The sequence below is a fragment of the Hibiscus syriacus genome, unplaced genomic scaffold (assembly GCF_006381635.1).
Source record: "Hibiscus syriacus cultivar Baekdansim isolate YM2019G1 unplaced genomic scaffold, ASM638163v2 tig00110345_pilon, whole genome shotgun sequence".
NCBI lineage: Eukaryota > Viridiplantae > Streptophyta > Magnoliopsida > Malvales > Malvaceae > Hibiscus > Hibiscus syriacus.
Window position 1 is genome coordinate 85,538 of NW_024062696.1, and position 20,504 is coordinate 106,041.

Below are 20,504 nucleotides of genomic sequence, written 5' to 3' on the forward strand. Positions count from 1 at the left end.
TACCTCCCCCTTACCCCATTGCATATGGGAATTGGGTTTTGTTGTTGTTGTTGTTGTATATTTGATCAAATTGTCCTTATTATATATTTGTATAATATTACAAATTGTAAAATATTTATATATTTTCTTTAAAAAATTAAATTCATAATATTTATATAATTGTTTTTAAAAAATTAAAAATATAAAAAAGGTTTAATGAAAGGGTAATTTTTTTTAACCCCTGAACTTCATATAAATTTTTAATTATACACTTTTTTTGTAAATCTAAAATAATTTAAGGATAAATTTGTAATTTAACCTTCGTAGAATTTTTATTATTCAATGACAGAAGAATGATATTTTTGAAAAAAAATAAAAATTTAAGGGTATTTTAGTCCAAAACGCCAGTAATGTTACAATACCTAAGGGAACGGAGGTAATGACATTCCCGATAATATACTCCAGAAAATCTACTATTGGTAATAAAACATTATCGGGAATGAGATTCCCGGCCAACCTAACATGAGAATGTGGGATTCCCATCCCATGGGAATCCCACAATCCTTGAACCAAACACCCTCTTAGTGGTTGTCAAACAACTTGTCTCTGTTACCAAATAAATGTGATTATTCTATCCAAATAAGTAAAAAATAATTTAAATAAATTGATGAGTCATATTTCATCATATTAATTCGTTTAAAAATTTAAATCGAGTCAAATAAAATTCAAAATGAGCTGCATAAATTTGTTAAGTTGTTTTTTTTAAAATTCAAATTAAAACATTGAAAACAATGTGATTAAATTTCAAACTAGATCACATAGATTTACGACCATAAATATTTGAAAACTATTTTTTAAAAAAATGAGAGAATATTAAGATACTTTAGATTTAATGATATATTTGTTTGTTTTAAGATTCAAGGGACCTCAATGGTTAAGACATTTGTTGTTATTTGTTGAAGTTTCGGATTCAAGCACCACGTATGCAGAGATACGAGTGTTCATTATCAAATAGTTGAGAGTCTTTGAACAAATAATAATTATATTAAACCTAGATTTATAAAAAATAATGCATTTGTTTAAAGTCTTAAATTTATATTTTTTTAACATTTTAAAGAATTTAAAAAATGTATTTATTATGGATATTTATTTATGTGAATGTCTACCTTTATCCATAAGATAAAATTTTGATATACTTTATTATTAGGACTTTAATATATATTAGATTTAGAGTTTTTGTAACACCCCAATTTAGGGGCTAAAATTTTAGAAATTATAAAATGGTGGATTTAATTGGTATTTTGGAAGAAATTGAGGATTAAATTGTAAAAATCGCAAAGTTAGAATACCATTTTAAGAAGTACAGGAAATTCAGTGACTAAACTCATGATTTGACCATTTTTCTTTTAGGATGAATTATAAACCCTCATTCCTGTATGTTTTTCTACATAAATATTCATTTTCTCTCCTCCAATCAACTCACTTTGATCTCCGATCTACTCACCGTCCGGCCTCCATTTGACGAACAGAAACCACCATCGTGTTCGTTGTCGATCGATGAACAAAAACCCTCAAACCTTTCATCGTGAATCATCGTCGTTAATTTCAGTAGGAAATATCGTCAATTTAACTCAATTTTTGTTGGTTTTTCGTCGATTCACGTCGATCCGGCCATCGTGTTCCTTGCATCGTTCCGAGTCCACTGGTGATCTCCGTGTCTCCGTTGTCGCCGGCGCGTGGAGGGGTGATAAAGTTAAAGTTTTCGATGTTTCGGAATCGAGCTCGTCGCCGTTCAAAATTGTGAACCGAGCTTGGTAAGTGTCTCAAAATGCCATAAAATAATTTTTAGAAATTTTTCCGGGATTTATAGAGGCTCCGAGGACGCCACACGCGCCCCATGCGCCGCCCTGCACCAGTGAACAGGGAAAAAAACTCGAGTGCTAGTTCTGTAAATATTTTTAAAGTGGTGTCTAATATGTAACTAATTTCTGTTAGGGTGATATTTGTGTAAAACCGTTGACCGTCGTTGACCATTGTTGACCACAACTTTAACCGGTGTTGACCGGCCATTGAACGACCGTTAACGTTTTTCGAGTATACCTAGTCTGATGTTTTTTGAAGTCCTAAGTCTGTTTTTGGGGTTCGTTTCGCCAAATTCAAACCCGGTAAACTGTTTTTCACTGATTTATCATCCTATTCGATCCGTTTGTCATAATTAAGCCCCATTTTTTATGAAATTTATATTGTTATGTATTTGAGGAATTATTGGAAGTTGAATTAAGGATTGAGGGCATTCGAATGGAATTTATTTGATCAATCAGTATGGCACAGAAATCGAGGTAATACTTTACGACCTCTTTATGCTTATTGGAATATGCTGATATTGGTAAATGCATGGATAAGATAATATTAGTCTCATATATGTAGTTAATTAATTTCTACACTCGATCTGAATACGAAAAAAATTCAGTAACTGATTATGGTTCAGATGACTTTTATAAGAAATTGAGAAATTGTTAGAATTAAAATTACAAGTTCTGTGTTTAGTGATGAAGGAATCAACTTGAATATGTAACATATAATTTATTTCATCAAAGGTACTTGGATGAGAAATTATGAGAATACTCCGGTAGGGTAAAATTACGAAAATACCCTTATATTGTAAGATGACAAGAATTGTCCCTGGAAGTTGGTTAATAACTTTGAAAAGACATATTGATCCAGTAAAATTACATATGTGCATAAGAAATACTAGTTTTGCTTAGAAGATTTGGATAACTAGTTTTTAACCCCATGAGGGTTTACGTAAGATGCTAGAAGTCTGTCAAGGGAATCATTTCAAGATCAGAGAATGTTCGGGAAAGCAATTAACCATAGGATCTCTAAATTATAATTATTTTCGTTAAGAGTTAATACCGAAGTTATCTGGTTAAGAAATTACGAAAATGCCCTTGAGAGGTAAAAATAGTTCGAGTTGACCCTGAATGAGATAGTACTTTGAGGATTTATACTTAACTTGGTAAATTACGGATTTAATTGTTAAGATCCTATCTTTGTACAGAAAATTCCTGATAACATGTTGGTAACTTTTAAGAAGACAATTGACCTGAAAATCTCCAAGTTAAGAATAAATTATCGATGGTGCTCTTCTGTCATAACTATTCGAAAGCTTTGGAAAAGATGATATGTTTGAATTAAATAATAAGAGCATATGGAAGTAAATAATTGAAATACACCAGATCTATAAAATGACCAAAATACCCCTATAATGGAAATGACCCAAGAATATCACCAAGCTTAGGAATGATGGGATATCCTTGAGATCTGTAATGAATGGAATAAAACTGAACACCAAAATGACCAAAATACCCTTATGGCATATACTAAGTAAATGTCTTGGATTAATTAAGAAATTCAAATAAGCATCGGTGTTAGACTACCTTTAAAAGTATGAAACACAACTTAAGTGAGCCGATCAACCCTAATGATATGTTAGTACCTCAACTACATATATATATCACTTGAATGCGTGTTCGTCTTCTCAAGTTGGTTCGTTGATATGTTAGTACATGGTTGTAAAGGATTCTGAATACCCTCCTGATTACGTTCAACTTCCGAAAACTGTCCGAATAAGATATGATCCTGATAATTCATATTCTGAATAACTGATGATTATGTCAGTTAATAAACTCTTCCAATAGTGATTCTAAATTCTGACATTCTATCGGTAAATTGAAGATCCATGTTTCTCTGCCGATAAGATTATTTAGTATCTCTGAATAACATCTGGAAACTCTTGTGTGTTCCCTAATTACATGAATGTTTTATCTGATTTCGTATTTAAATTATGTTTCAATTTCTGATATGAATTCTATTTTGATTTCTGATCTGGATTCTGTTCTGATATATGATATATGATATGAATTCTATTTTGATTTTTGAGATCTCCGTGTATTGACAGAAAAATGTTTTATTTGGGGGTATTGTTGGAGGAAGAATATATGCAGGCTCCTCGGCTTTGTGCTTAGGGCCTAACTGTTTTGCCGGGGTTATATGGTTTTGGGGAACCTATATATTATGATGTGTTCGGTTGGGGGATTTACTATGGTTTTTGATAAATGTTTTATTAGGGGGTATTGTTGGAGGAAGTATATGATGGCTCTTCGGCTTTGTGCTCAGGGCCTAACTGTTGTGCTGGGGTTGTATGGTTCTGGGGAACCTACACATTATGGACGTGTGCAGTTGAGGGAATTACTATGATTTTTGAATTTTAAAAATATGTTTTAAAAGGATATGTATCTTTTCACTAGTTTTGTGAAAACACACTAGATAACCTATTCTGATCTCCTAAACCTAGACATCCGAAATATTTCCATCTGAACTAAATATTATCTCTTACTACCTGAGATATCAATGGGATCTCAGCTCAGCCTAAAAACCTGTAAATATCTGAACCAATAAGGAAATATATGTTTATATGTATCTGCACGTTCTTCAGCATCATCTGATAGTTATGTATTATTGAGCTTTCCAAAGCTCACTCTGTTACTCACATTTTCAGGTTAAAAGAATCATACCAGTGCATCTATCAACATCAATAAAGAAGTTCTTCTTACGTTATTTGCAGAGTATGGTACATGTGATTAGGAGGCATGTAATTGCATTTTGTTTTAGATATGAGTCTGAAAATCTGTTTTATTTCTGCATACTAATAAATCATTTTATAAGTTATATGTTTTAATAAAAGTTTTAAATTTGCTGCTATTTTTTACAGTGGGTCCCTACGGTGGCCCTAATGTGACACTCCAGATCGAATCGGGTTACCCACATCGGTCTGAGAGGGTTGCATTTAGTGGTATCAGAGCTATGGTTGAGTCAAAATTTTCAAAATAGATCGGCCGGTCGAATTTCAAAAGAAGTCTGATCAATACATGCCCCTAGACTACAATCGTACTTCTCTGAGCCGGAACTCAAAGGTTGAGTCCCTATTTGTAATGAGTAAACCGAGGTTTTTATCCATTAAGGCTCTACCTTTGCAAAAAAGAATACCAGTAACGTTTGTCTAAACTCTGTAAAGTACGTCATGAACCATGTGAGAGTTACTCATCTGAGAAATTCTAACCCGACTCCAGAAATGAAATTGGGATATGTTACCACTTTATGAGCCTATTCTTGTAACCAATGCTGAATTGATTCCATAAGAATAAATCTGTTCTAATTCTTTTATTGAAATGAGGAAGAGTTCTGATAATAATGTATGCTCAACTGGTTTAGGATTAATGGATGATCCATATTTCTATAAAAGCTACTTGAAGATGTGGAAGAATTGATGGAATTTTCATTTCTGCAATTTATTGACATGAATGAGTTTCGAGGACGAAATTCTTTTAAGGAGGGGAGAATTGTATCACCTCAATTTAGGGGCTAAAATTTTAGAAATTATAAAATGGTGGATTTAATTGGTATTTTGGAAGAAATTGAGGATTAAATTGTAAAAATTGTAAAGTTAGAATATGATTTTAAGAAGTACAGGAAATTCAGTGACTAAACTCATGTTTTGACCAATTTTCTTTTGGGATGAATTATAAAACCCCATTCCCGTATGTTTTTCTGCAAAAATCTTCATTTTCTCTCATCCAGCCAACTTACTTTGATCTCCGATCTACTCACCGTCTGGCCTCCGTTTGACGAAACGAAACCACCATCGTGTTCGCTATCGATCAATGAACAAAAACCCTCAAATCTTTCATCGTGAATCGTCGTCGTTCATCGTTAATTTCAGTCGGAAGTATCATCAGTATTAACTGAATTTTCATTGGTTTTTCGTCGATTCACGTCGATTCGGCCATCCGTTTTCGACACCTCCCACACCATCGTGTTCCTAGCATCGTTCTGAGTCTACTGGCGATCTTCGTGTCTCCATCGTCGCCGGCGCGTGGAGGGGTGAGAAAGTCAAAGTTTTTGATGTTTCGGAATCGAGCTCTCCGTCGTTCAAAATTGTGAACCGAGCTTGGTAAGTGTCTCAAAATGCCATAAAATAATTTTTAGAAATTTTTACGGGATTTATAGGGGTTCCAAGGAAGTCTTGAGTCTGTTTTTGGGGTCCTTTTCACCAAATTCAAACCCAGTAAGATGTTTTTCTCTGATTTATCATCTGATTCGATATGTTTGTCAGAATTAAGCCCGTTTTTATGAAATTTATATTGTTATGTATTTGAGGAATTATTGGAAGTTGAATTAAGGATCGAGGGCATTCGAATGGAATTTATTTGGTCGATCAGTATGGCACGAAAATCGATGTAATACTTTACTACCTCTTTATGATTATTGGAGTATGTTGATATTGGTAAATGCATGAATAAGATAATATTAGTCTTATATTGTAGTTAATTAATTTCTACACTCGATCCGAATACGATAAAATTTCGGTAACTGATTATGGTTCAGATGACTTTTATAAGAAATTGAGGAATTGTTAGAATTAAAATTACAAGTTCTGTGTTTAGTGATAAAGGAATCAACTCGAATATGTAACATATAATTTATTTCATCAAAGGTACTTGGATGGAAAATTATGAGAATACTCCGGTAGGGTAAAATTATGAAAATACCCTTATGTTGTAAGATGACAAGAATTGTCCCTGGAAGTTGGTTAATAACTTTGAAAAGACATATTGATCTGGTAAATTACAGATGTGCATAAGAAATTCTAGTTTTTCTTAGAAGATTTGGATAACTGGTTTTTAACCCCATGAGGGTTTGCTCAAGATGCTAGAAGTCTGTTAAGGGAATCATTTCAAGATCAGAGAATGTTCGGGAAAGCAATTAACCATAGGATCTCTAAATTATAATTATTTTCGTTAAGAGTTAATACCGAAGTTATCTGGTAAAGAAATTACGAAAATGCCCTTGAGAGGTAAAAATAGTCCGAGTTGACCCTGAATGAGAAAGTACTTTGAGGATTCATACTTAACTCGTTAAATTACGAATTTAATTGTTAAGATACTATCTTTATATAGAAAATTCCTGATAACCTGTTGGTAACTTTTGAGAAGACAATTGACCTAAAAATCTCCAAGTTAAGAATGAATTATTGAGGGTGCTCTTCTGTTAGAATTGTTAGAAAGGTCTGGAAAAGATGATATGTTTGAATTAAATAATAAGATCATATGGAAGGAAAGGATTGAAATACACCAGATCTGTAAAATGACCAAAATACCCAATAATGGAAATGACCCAAGAATATCACCAACCTCAGGAATGATGGGATATCCTTGAGCTGTGTAATGAATGAAATAAAACTGAACATCAAAATGACTAAAATACCCTTATGGCCTATACTAAGTAAATGTCTTGGATTAATTAAGGAATCCAAATAAGCATCGGTGTTGGACTACCTTTAAAAGTATGGAACACAACTTAAGTGAGCCGATCAACCCTAATGATATGTTAGCACCTGAACTACATATATATATCACTTGAATGCGTGTTCTTTTTCTCAAGTTGGTTCGATTATAATTTTTTGAAGTACTCAGCTCAGCTCAACTCTAGATCATATTCGGTACTAAGAATTGGATATTCGTTAGACAAATCAACCACGAATACCAAATTGAACTGAACGGAATAACAATATGTATCCAAAATTCAGAAACGTCTGAATTACTCTGGAAAACCCCGAAGTAACTGGAACATACTTGACTGCTAAATGAGCTAAGTAACCTCAATGACTGAGGATTAAGTAAATGATTTGGATAAGTCTGGAGACTCTGATGAGTTTATAAAATGTACTGTCCTTATGGGTGATGAACTACAAATCAAGCACGTCAGTATTTCATGATATCCTGGAAGTGTGGAAATGAAATAAAGACCATTGGAATATCTATCCAGCGATGATTCTGTAGATGATCTATGGACAAAAATTTGTGGTATTAAAGAGTAAATACCCTAGAAAGACAATGAATTGACTAGTCGACAAGCAATTGTTCTAGGAGCTATTCATCTCGGGTTATTCGATTATCCGATCAATCGACATAGTTGTAAAGGATTCTGAATACCCTTCTGATTACATTCAACTTTCGAAAACTGTCCGAATAAGATATGATCCTGATAATTCATATTCTGAATAACTGATGATTTTGTCAGTTAATAAACTCTTCCAATAGTGATTCTAAATTCCGACATTCTATCGGTAAACTGAAGATCTGTGATTCTCTACCGATAAGATTATTCAGTATCTCTGAATAACATCTGGAAACTCTAGTGTGTTCCCTAATTACATGATTGTTTTATCTTATTTCCGATTTGAATTATGTTCTGATTTCTTATCTGAATTCTGTTTTGATTTCTGATCTGGATTATGTTCTGATATATGATATATGATATGAATTATGTTTTGATTTCTTATATCTCCATTTATTGACAGAAAAATGTTTTATTTGGGGGTATTGTAACACCCATAACTCATATAATTACACCTATACAGATTACGGATGTCACTCGTATTTTCTAAAACCATTTTACGAATAGTGAATAGTACCCGAATAATGAACATTGAACAGTGAACAGTGGGAGAATCGATTCTCTGTAGGAGGGGATTCGGTACCTCTTTTACAATCTGGAAAATTTGATTTAAAATGGGGTTACTGTTCATGCTATAGTAACTTTCAAAAATTTCATATATAAATCTCATAAAAATTAACCTTTCATCACTATAACAATTTCCAAAATTTATTCAACAAAATAAATTTAACATTATCAAATTACATGCCACTATCTAAATCAAAATCCATCGTAGGATGTCTTACTGATATTGAAATATACCTCTCGATGCTTGATGTCATTCTGAACTCTTTATTCTTATTCTTTGCTTTTTACCTACGCGTGAAAATCATCACACGCTAAGTATAAACTTAGTGAGGCAATTAAAACAATATATAGTGCAATACAATTCATGCATGAATTTAGATTTCAAATCCAATGCCATAAAACCATGCTAATAGCATCTTCAATATTTTACCATGATCAAAATAATATAAATTTCTTACCTTTTATCCCATAAGCTCATAAGATTATTTTTACCAAAATACTTACCATTTAAATTCCATAAGCTCGTAAGCTTATTTTTTTTCAATATACTTGCCATTATTCTGTAAGCTCATAAGCTTATTTGTATGGTTACCATTTATTAACCAATAAAACATAATCCATAGCCAATAAACCGTAGACAATAGCCCAATATAACACCCTGAGGACCCTGGGTATACGAGTAAAATACCTGCACCGTAGTGCTAAACCTGCACTAAGCTTACGCCATAGTGCTAATCCGGACAATACACATAAGGTCGTGCCCACCACCTACACTAAGCTTACGCTATAGTGCTAATCCGGATATAAACCTGCACTTAGTGTCCTTACACACTATAGTGCTAATATAAACCTGCAGCTACTATACTCTATGTCATGCCAACTATACCCTATCCCTCAATGACTTACTTGGGCATATAGTCTATTTTATTCAATTCATCCATGGCAAAGTATATTATAAATATTTAACATTGGGCAGTTCATACCCGAAAACATTCATGGTAAAATATCACATTTTTCATAATCAATGCTTTTTGATTTCATACTCTGACATATCAATGTCAATTTATAAAAATGATATAAAATCAATGCCTTATGATGTATAAAATATCCATGTATAATTTCATGCATGTATTGCACTCACCTTGACACTTTATGTCTTTCAAAATATTTGTGCCTCACTATTGTCCATAATATACCCTTTTTATACTTGACTTGCTTCAATTGCAAATCAACCATGATCTGTATAAATCACAAATTCATAATAATCCATATGTTAGTATTTTACTAACATAAATACATTCTACCATATCTCCATACTATATTTGAAATTCATCATCTATCAAAATATTCAACTCTTAATAATTCCTTATAACATTGGAACCAACTTTTCCCATTTACTCAAAATGGTCTTCACCATTTTACCACTTAAATTCTTAATACCAATAATTCCAACATTGAAATTATTTCCATTCAAATGCTTTTACAAAAGCATAAATACATTTACGTATCCCAACTATGCAATTGTTGTACTTAAATCACCAATAATTTCAATCTTCCCAAAATAATCAATTTCACATTTAACACTCATTTCAATTCTCAAACAACAATTCCAGCATAGTACATCAATTATATAACACTTACACAACAACCCATTAATTTTCCAGAATTCAGACAACTCGTACTACCTTTAATGAATCATTAAACTGTATTGATAAACACACTGGAATTTAATTACGTTTTTTCCATTGAAAACTAGACTCGAATAAGAATATATCCATATAAAGAAATCATTCTAACTCATTCTGTACAATTTATGGTGAATTTTCAAAGTTCACCAACAGAATCTGTTTTGTTACAGAATTCTGCTGTCCGACTTTTCTGACCTTTCCTCAGTTAACAATTCATATCTATTTTTATACAACTTGAAATTGATCCCCGTTTATTTTAAAATAAACTATATCCATATATGAATACAATATATAAAAATAACCTCCAAATTATTTTTATATATTTTCTGGTGAATTTTCGAACCTACTGTAATTCCCAAAATCTACACTGTTTTTCTTTAACCTCATCCTTATGTTCTTCATCAATTCTTACAACCTCAAAATCATCAATAATCATCATCAAGTTGACAACCATAGTATAAACCCAAATTTCCAGATTTGGGGATATTTGAATTAAACAAGATTATCATGCAATATTGATATCAAATGATAGCGTTTTTCGCAAATAACCATTTTCTATTTTCATCATACTCATAATCTTAAAGAAATTGCTTGAAAATGAGCTGAAGATTTCTCACCCTTTGAAGAAACCCACGTCTGGTTTGAAGAAGAAGAAAGCAAATTTAGATGACATTTTGAGTGCATTTCATCTTAATTAACTTAATATCTCACTTTAAATGAATATAAAATTCATTTAATTGGGATAAGACCAAATCAACCTTAATGAATCTCCAAAATCACCATAAAACCATGTCATCTGATATTACAAAGTCAAATATAATTTAATTTGACTTTGACCTATGAAAATGCCCTAAAATTTTCAAAACTTATGTTTTAGTCACTAAATTCCACTGTTTCGGTTAAATCTGAAAGTTTGCACATTTCCAGAGCAACTTTCTCTGATCTAAAATATTACAATAATATTTCCAACCATTTTATAACATCCTTCAAATTTTTGTAACATTCCAATTCGATTCGAATTTCCGATTCCTTATCGGCTGTAACCCTTTCTAATTTTTCTTTACTAAAATTCCAAATCCATAAATGTGATTTCCATAAAACTCTAATCTCAAGAGTATACCATATATTTATGGAATAAAAATCTTTTTAGGAAATTTATCACTTAATTCCCTAAACTTTTCCCAAGTTTTAACTTTGACCATCAAACTTTCAAAATTTGCATTTTGGTCATTATCTAAATTTTTGGGGTATTACAATTCTCCCCTCCTTAAGAAAATTCGTCCTCAAATTTTAAACTTTCTATGAAAACCATAACTTCTCTTTTATGAGGATTACACTTTCTATTGTAGATTCATAACCCTAATTTAGGGTTGTACGAACTAGTAAGACATAATCTCGTCTCATACAAAAACCTCTTCTGTCAACTTCTTGAATTTCAATTTTTTTTCCTCTTTACTTTGAGAATTTTGTAAAGATCATGCACATCATTATATTTTGAACTTGTTTAATCAAATTCTTCAATCTGATTTAAAAATATCTACATATTTTCATATCATCCTCTCTATCCCAAGTAACGTCCTCTACATTATAACTTTTCTGAATCACTTTAACTAGAGAAATCATCTTGTTACGTATTTCTTTGATTTCTCAAGCTAATATCCGAATTGGTTCTTCTTCATAAGTCAAATCCGTTTGTATCTTAATTTCCTCTGATGAAATAACATATGAAATATCCAATCGATACATTCTAAGCATCAACACATGAAAAATATTGTATACTTTGTCCAACTCTGGTTCCCAATTACCTCCAGAGTTAATGTTAACTGATAATCCATCAGTCCAACTCTTTTTAATATCTCATATATTCCAATGAATCGTAGATTTAGTTTTTCTTTGCATTTTAGGCGTAACATCTTTTTTTTTCAATTCAAGTCTACATAAGACTTTTGTTGATCCAATATCATCTTGAGATTATCTTTACTTTATCTTCAACTTAATTCAATAAATCTGAGCGAACATGATTATGATCTTTTAACTCGAACCCATTCATTGGTGTTCGGTATTTTCTCCCATATAAAGTTTCATTTGGAGCAATCCTGTTATTCAATTGATAACTGTCATTGTAGAAAATTTCTACTAAAATTAAATACTTTTCCTTTCCCATGATTCCTTGGAATCAATCACACATGCACTCAACATATCTTCAAATATATGAATAATACTTTCTGACTTACCATCCATCTGTGGATGAAAGATCGCACTGAAATTCAATCAAGTACCCAAACTTTATGCAAATATTTCCAAAATCTTAAAGTGAACTTTGGATATCTGTCCGATATAATGGAAACTGACATTCCATGTAGTCGAATTATCTCCTTGATATACAACTCTGTATATTTATCCAATGCATAGTCCATCCACATCAGAATTAAATGTGCCGATTTAATAAACCAGTCACTATCACCCAAATGGAATCCTTTTTATTTAATGTCAAAAGTAGTCTTCTAACAAAATCCATAGTGACTCTTTACCACTTCCACTCTGGAATAGTAATCAGTTGTAATAATTCTGAAAGCACTTGATTCTCAATTTTTACTTGTTGACATGTCAAACATGTAACAACAAACTTAGTAATGTTTTTTTTTCATACCTGGCCACCAAAATAACTCTTTACATCCTGATACATTTTGTTCCCACTTGTATGCATAGTCAGCAGACTATAATGTGCCTTAGAAAGAAAATATTTCTTCAACTCATCATTATGGGGAATACAAATTCTTCCTCAATAATTTCCATCAAAGTTTACTTCAAAGTCTTTAGTCTCGCATTTTTTTTCCACAAGTGAATTTTTTTTTTCATCTCTCATTTTTTTCTCTTTTTCTTTTCTTTCTCGTTTTCATTTTTTTCTTCTTCGTTTTCATTTTCTTTTTCTATTTTTTTTTCTTTTTCTGTTTTTTTTCTTCTGTTTCTTCTTCTTCTTATAATATATATTTTTTAGCTCTTATGCCATATGCTGAGATAACATGACTAAGAAAATCAACTTCTGATAGCCAAAACTCACTCTTTGACAGTTTAGTATATACCTTTTTATCCTTAATTATTTTGAATACAGTACGAAGATAAGCATCATGCTCTATCTTTGTATTCGAGTATACCCGGATGTCATCAATACAACCACCTCAATATAATCCAAGTAAATTGAAATACTTGATTCATCAAGTCTATGAATGCTACCTGAGCATTTTCAAACCAAACGGCTTTACTACGAACTCGTAGTGTCTATACTGTTTCTTGAAAACTATCTTTGGAACATCTTCCTCTTTAAAATTTAACCGGTGATATCCCATTTGAATATTAATTTTAGAAACATTATTACTCCTTTTAAGCTGATAAAACAAGTCATTAATCCTCAGAATAGGATATTTGTTCTTGATAGTTACTCTGTTTAACTATCAATAATCTTTTCAATAATCTATGCATAATTGCATATATCCATTTTTTATAACCAATACATGTTTACCCCAAGGTATAAAATATTCAATCTAATGCATCCTCCATTTATCAGCTCTTGCATTTGTTTATTTATTCTTTTAGCTCAATCGCAATCATTCGATATGAACCCATAAATACAAGATTAATGCCTTGATAACCATTAATATTAAATTCCACCTCTCAATCTGGAGGTAACCCATAATAATAAATCTAAAAAGACTTACGGAAATTCCCAAATTATGGAAATATCATATGATCTTACTTCAGATACTTGAGTATCCATCACCTTAGCTAGAAAAGCTATGCAATGAATTATGAGAATACTTCGATTATGTAAAATTATGAAAACACACTTATGTTGTAATAAGGACAAGAATTGACTCTGGAAGTTGGATAAGAATTTTTATAGAAATATTGATATGATTAAACTATTGATGTGTACAAAAAATATTGGTTTTGCTTAGGAAATCTGGATAATTGATTTCTAAATCCAAGATGGCTTGTATAAGATACTAGAAGTTTTGTTAAGGAATAATTTAAAGTTTAGAGATGATTCGGGAAAGCGATAAACCCCAGAATCTCTAAATTATGATTATCCTTGTTAAGAGTTTTAATACTGAAATTATCTGGTTAGGAAATTACGAAAATGCCCTTGAGGGATAAAAATAGTCCTAGTTGACCACGAACGAGAAAGTACTTTGAGGATTCGTACATAACTCGATAAATTATAGATTTCATTATTAAGATACTGTCTTTGTATAGAAAATTCCTGGTAACCTGTTGTAACAACTGAGAAGGCACTTGTCTCGAAAATCTCTGAGTTATGAATAATAATTTATTGAGGGTGAGATTTTGTCAGAATAGTTCAAAGGGACTGGTATAATGATAAGTTTGATTTTAATAATAAGGTCGGACATAATGAATTATTGTAATACATTGGATATTTAAAATGACCAAAATATCCCTTAAATGGAACTGACCAAGAATATCACCAAACTCAGGAATGATTGGATATCCTCGAGCTATGAAATTAATGGAATAAAACTGAGCACCAGAATGACCAAAATACCCTTATGACCTAGACTAAGTAGATGTTTTGGATTAATTAAGGAATCCAAGTAAATATGGGTGTTATACTACCCATAAAAGTTATGGAACACAACTTAAGTGAGCCGATCAACCTTAATGATATGTCAGTACCTGAAAGGCATATATATTACTTGAATGCGTGTTCATCTTCTCAAGTTTGGCTCGATGATAATTTTGGAAGTATTCAACTAAGCGTAACTCTATATCACATTCAGTACTAAGAATTTGATATTTGTTCGACAAATCAACCTTGAATACTGAACTAAATTGAACGGAAGTACAATATGTATCCAAAAATTAGAAAACAATCGAATTACTCTGGAAAACTCTGTAGTAACCTGGATAGACTTGACTGTTAAATGAAATAAGTAACCTCAATGATTGAGGATTAAATAAGTGATTTGGATGTGTCTGGAAACTTTAATGAACATACATGATGTATTGTTCTTATAGGTCATGAACTACAAGTCAAGCACGTCAGGATTTCATGATATCGTGGAAGTATGGAAATGAAATAAAGAGCATTGGAATATCTGTTAGTTTCCTTAAGATATATTCAGTGATGATTCTGAAGATGAACAATAATTTTTGATATTAAAGAGTAGATACCCTGGAAGGACAATGAATTGACCAGTCGACAATCATTAGTTCTAGGATTTGTTCATATCGAGTTGTTCGATAATCCGATCAATCAGCATAGATTGTAAAGGTTCTGAATATTCGTTATTCCTTATCAGCTCAAACCACTATGGGTATATCTGAAAATACAAGTAACTCATAAGTAAAGGATTATGAATACCCATCTGATTACATAGAGCTTTTGAAAAAAGTCCGAATAAGATATAATCCTGATATAACACATTATGAATAACTGATGATTCCGTCAGTTAACAAACTCTTTCAATAGTGATTCTAACTTCCGATATTCTATTGGTAAACTAAATAATCGTGTTTCTCTGCCCGATAAGATTATCCAATATCTCTAAATAAATCTGGAAACTCTGGTGTGTTCCCTAATCACATGAATGTTTTATCTGATTTCCGATTTGAATTATGTTCTGATACTTGATCTGAATTCTGTTTTGATTTCTGACCTGTATTCTTTTTTGATATCTGATATGAATTTTGTTTTGATTTCTGATATCTCCGTTTATTGAAGGAAAAATGTTTTATTTGGGGGGGTTATTGTCGGAGGAAGTATATCTGCAGGTTCCTCGGCTTTGTTCTCAGGGCCTTACTAGCTGTGCGGTTAGGTGTATGGTTCTGGGGAACCTACACATTATGATGTGTAGTAGTTGGAGGGATAATTAGGATTTTTGAAAAAAATATGTTTTAAAAAGATCTGTATCTTTTCACTCGTTTTGCGGCAACACACTAGATAACCTATTCTGATCTCCTGAACTCAGTCATCCAAAATATTTCTCTGAACTGAAAGCTCATTGTCTGTTACTACCTGAAATATCAGTAGGATCTATGCTCAATATAAAGATTTGTAGATGTATGAATCGATAAGAAAATATATGTTTAATTGTATCTGCATGTTTTTCAGCATCATCTGGTAGTTCTGTATTACTGAGCTTTTTGAAGCTCACTCTATTACTCACCATTGCAAGTTAAAAGAATTGTACCAGTGCAGCTATCGACTTCAGTAAAGGAGTTATTCTGGCGTTGTTTGCAGAGTATGATACATGTGATTAGGGGGCATGTAATTGTATTTTTTTTATATATGAGTCTGAGAATATATTTTATTTCTGAACACTGATAAATCATTTTATGAGTTTACATGTTTTAATAAAAGTTTTAAATTTTCGCTATTTTTCGGTGGGTCGCTCCGGTGACCCTAATGTGACACCTCAGATCAGACCGGGTTACCCGCATCGGTCTGAGGGGGTTATATGTGCTTCATCATCAATATCTTGCATAAGTTGTTGAAGCTCTGGATCATCGTCATCTGCCGGTGCCAGAGGAGGTGGAGCTCGTGAGGAGCTAGCTCCCGATGTTTTCGCAGAGGTTCGAACTCATTTATCATCTTCCTTTTTCCATCTCGATTTCTTTAAGGATATGAGACTTATTTGGTTCTGGAGAGGGATGATAATATCAATCGAAACCTTAAGCCCGAGTTTCATAAATAGATTACTGAGAAGACAGTCGTAAACTAAGGTTTCTATATTTTTAGATGGGACAACGTTTACGGTATCTACCAGCTCAGCAAAAATTATCTGTGGCAAATTTATTTTCTTTTTATGTTGGATACAATGTATCCACCATAAATATATAACCCTAAGAGATGAGTACCTACCTCCGAATGGTCTAAACCACCAAGAGATCATCAAGTGAATGAATCACTCGTGATGAGTCCTTAAGGTACTTACATTATCCTTATATTTATAGGGTGTAGCCACAATCTCTTTTTCATTATCAAGACCGATGTTGTCTAAACCAAAGGCATTAGGTATTGTGTCTGAGTCAATATAGATGAATTCACCTAAGAGATAGGATCGAATTCCTACAGTTGCACTTTAACGCTCATTTTGGACACAGACCGCATTGGAGTAGAAAATGCGGACTAATTGGTGATAAACAATAGGCTGAATTTGACACATTTTATCAAACTTCCAGGAACGGAGGATAAGAAGATATTTGAAGATTGCTTGAATAGAGGGAATACATTCTTCCTGGATTTTGTATGATTGGAAAGAATTAACAAACCTATGATAAAGTTCTTATCGACGACGACCAGGTTGGTTGAAGCAAAAATTAAGAATGGTTATTTCAGGTTCGTTTGGGTTTGGATTTTGAGGAGGAGGTGGAATAGGAGGTCGGTTTTGACTCGAACGAATCGATGATGACCTAGGGCATTTAGGATTAGACATTGTTCAAGAAATCAGAATAGGATAGATAACCTGCAAATTTTGAAACACATGTATGAAATTCAATCAATCCCAAAACTCAATAAGAGTCCGCAATATTCAAGGTTCTCTAAACCAAATCCTAATGGGCAATGTTTGAAAATTATTTTTGAAAACAATGTTCCAATAATAATATGTAATTTTCAAAACAATGTAATCAAAAACATCAAAATTTAAAATTAAATTAATGATTTTCGAAATAATTTTTATAATTATTTCAAAAATTCAAAAATCTTTGAAAAATTGTGTATTTTGATAAAATTGATTATAAAATTTAGTTTATAAACATTAAACAATCAATGCCCGATAATTTGTTCAACCTAGAACTAATCAAAACTAGTCCTAAGTTCAAAAATCAATAAAACATGGGTTTTAGAAAATTTTACCTTGAAAATTCGGATTGAGTGGATTTTGTTGTTGATTGCATGATATTAACGAGATTAATGATAGTAGCAGGATTTGAAGTTGAAATGCAAGAGGATTCCGACTTAAAATAGTTGTTTTGAAGCAATTTTGAGAGAAGGTTGAGAGAGAGAGACGGGCGGCAAGTGTTTTAGGGGTTTTGTGTTTTGGCTAAATATGAAATATTAGGGATTTAAAGCCAAAAACCCGGTGGGTGTATCGATGCATAGCATTTTGCATCGATGCACATTCAAGGAGTGCATTAGTGCGCCTTCATGGTGTATCGATGCACATTCAAGAGATGCATCGGTACACTCTCTAGTGCATCGATGCATGTTGCACAAAAAATGTCAAAAATCCGTTTTAAACACTTAAAATGCTAAATTAATTAGCTCTAGTGGTATTGGCAACTCATAGAATGAAAATTAAATATGTTCAATCAAACAAATCTATTTTTAAACATTATTTGAACATACAATTAATTTTCACTTAAGATCATAAGCTCACCCTAACTATTAGCAAAGAATGCAATTAAAAAAATTATTTTTATAAGCATTTTTCAATTTTAATTAAAAATGCTAAAAATTATTTTAAACATTAAGTGAAGATAGGTCAGTTAAACCTAATTCTCTCCTAAGTGTCCAAAATCTTTTTTTATCTAAAGGTTTTGTAAAAATATCTGCTAATTGATGCAAAGTATCAACAAATTCTAGAACTATATCTTCTTTACCGACATGAACTTTAATGAAATGATGTCTAATTTCAATGTGTTTAGTTATAGAGTGTTAGACGAGATTTTTAGTGAGACAAATAGCACTAGTATTGTCACACTTGATAGGTATGGTACCTACTTCAATTCCATAATCTAAAAGTTGTTATTTCATCCATAAAACTTGTGCACAACAACTATTGGCTGAAGTGTCTTCCGCTTCAGTGGTAGATAATGCAACACAATTTTATTTCTTTGAAAACCAAGAAATCAACATATTTCCTAGGAATTGAAAAGTGCCGGAGGTTCTTTTCCTATCTATTTTGCATCCTCCATAATCCGCATCAGAGAAGGCATGCAAGCTAAAGCTAGAGTCTCTAGGATACCAAAGTCCTAAACTAGGAGTGTCCTTAAGGAATCTAAAGACTCTCTTAACAACTAGTAAATGTGATTCCTTAGGGCATGATTGAAATCTAGCACATAAGAAAACACTAAACATTATGTCTGGTCTACTTGCTGTTAGATAAAGCAAAGAACCAATCATTGACCTATATTATTTAACATCCACGCATTTACCTCATTCGTCTTTTTCAAGCTTTGTTGATGAACTCATTGGAGTGGTATGAGGTTTCCCATTTTCCAATCCAAATTTCTTGAGCATATCCTTGACGTATTTTTTTTATTGATGAAGATGCCATCTTTTCTTTGCTTGATTTGGAGTCCCAAGAAAAATGAGAGCTCCCCCATCATGCTCATCTTAAATTCACTGTGCATTAGCTTAGAAAATTCTTGACAAAGAACATTATTAGTAGAACCAAATATTATATCATCAACATAAATTTGAACTACTAATAAATCTTTATCTTTATGCTTTAAAAACAATGTAGTGTCAATCTTCCCTTTTGAAAAACCTTTTTCAATTAAAAGTTTGACAATATTTCATACCAAGCTCTAGGAGCTTGTTTTAAACCATAAAGCGCTCTTGTCAACTTAAAAACATGATATGGAAATTTTAAATCTTAAAATCCAGGAGGTTGTTCCATATACACTTATTCTTTTATAAAACCATTTAAAATGCACTTTTAACATCCATTTGATATAATTTAAATTCATTGAAACATGCAAATGCTAATAACATTCTAATTGCTTCCATCCTAGCTAGGGGAGCGTATGTTTCATCATAGTATATGCCCTCTTCTTGAGTATAGCCTTGAGCAACAAGTCTTGCCTTGTTTCTCACTATATTACCACTTTCATCAAGCTTATTCCTAAATACCTATCTAGTACATATAGTAGATTTATTACTAGGCCTTTCAACTAATGTTCATACTTTGCTTCTCTCAAATTGATTTAACTCTTCTTGCGTAGCCATAATCCAATGTTCATCATTTAATGATTCTTTAATATTCTTAGGCTCTATGCATGAGATAAATGCAACATAATTACATATATTTCTAAGAGAAGATCGAGTTGTTACCCCTTTGGATGGATCACCTATTATCTCACCATCCTTGACATAGTTGTATTCTCTTGGGGTAAGAGACTTCCCTTTCTTTAATGGTTGGATTCTCGAGAACATCATGAGTTTCCTCATATTTCGTTTCTTCATTTGATGATGGTTCTCCAACGTCATGTCTAACGTCATTTGTG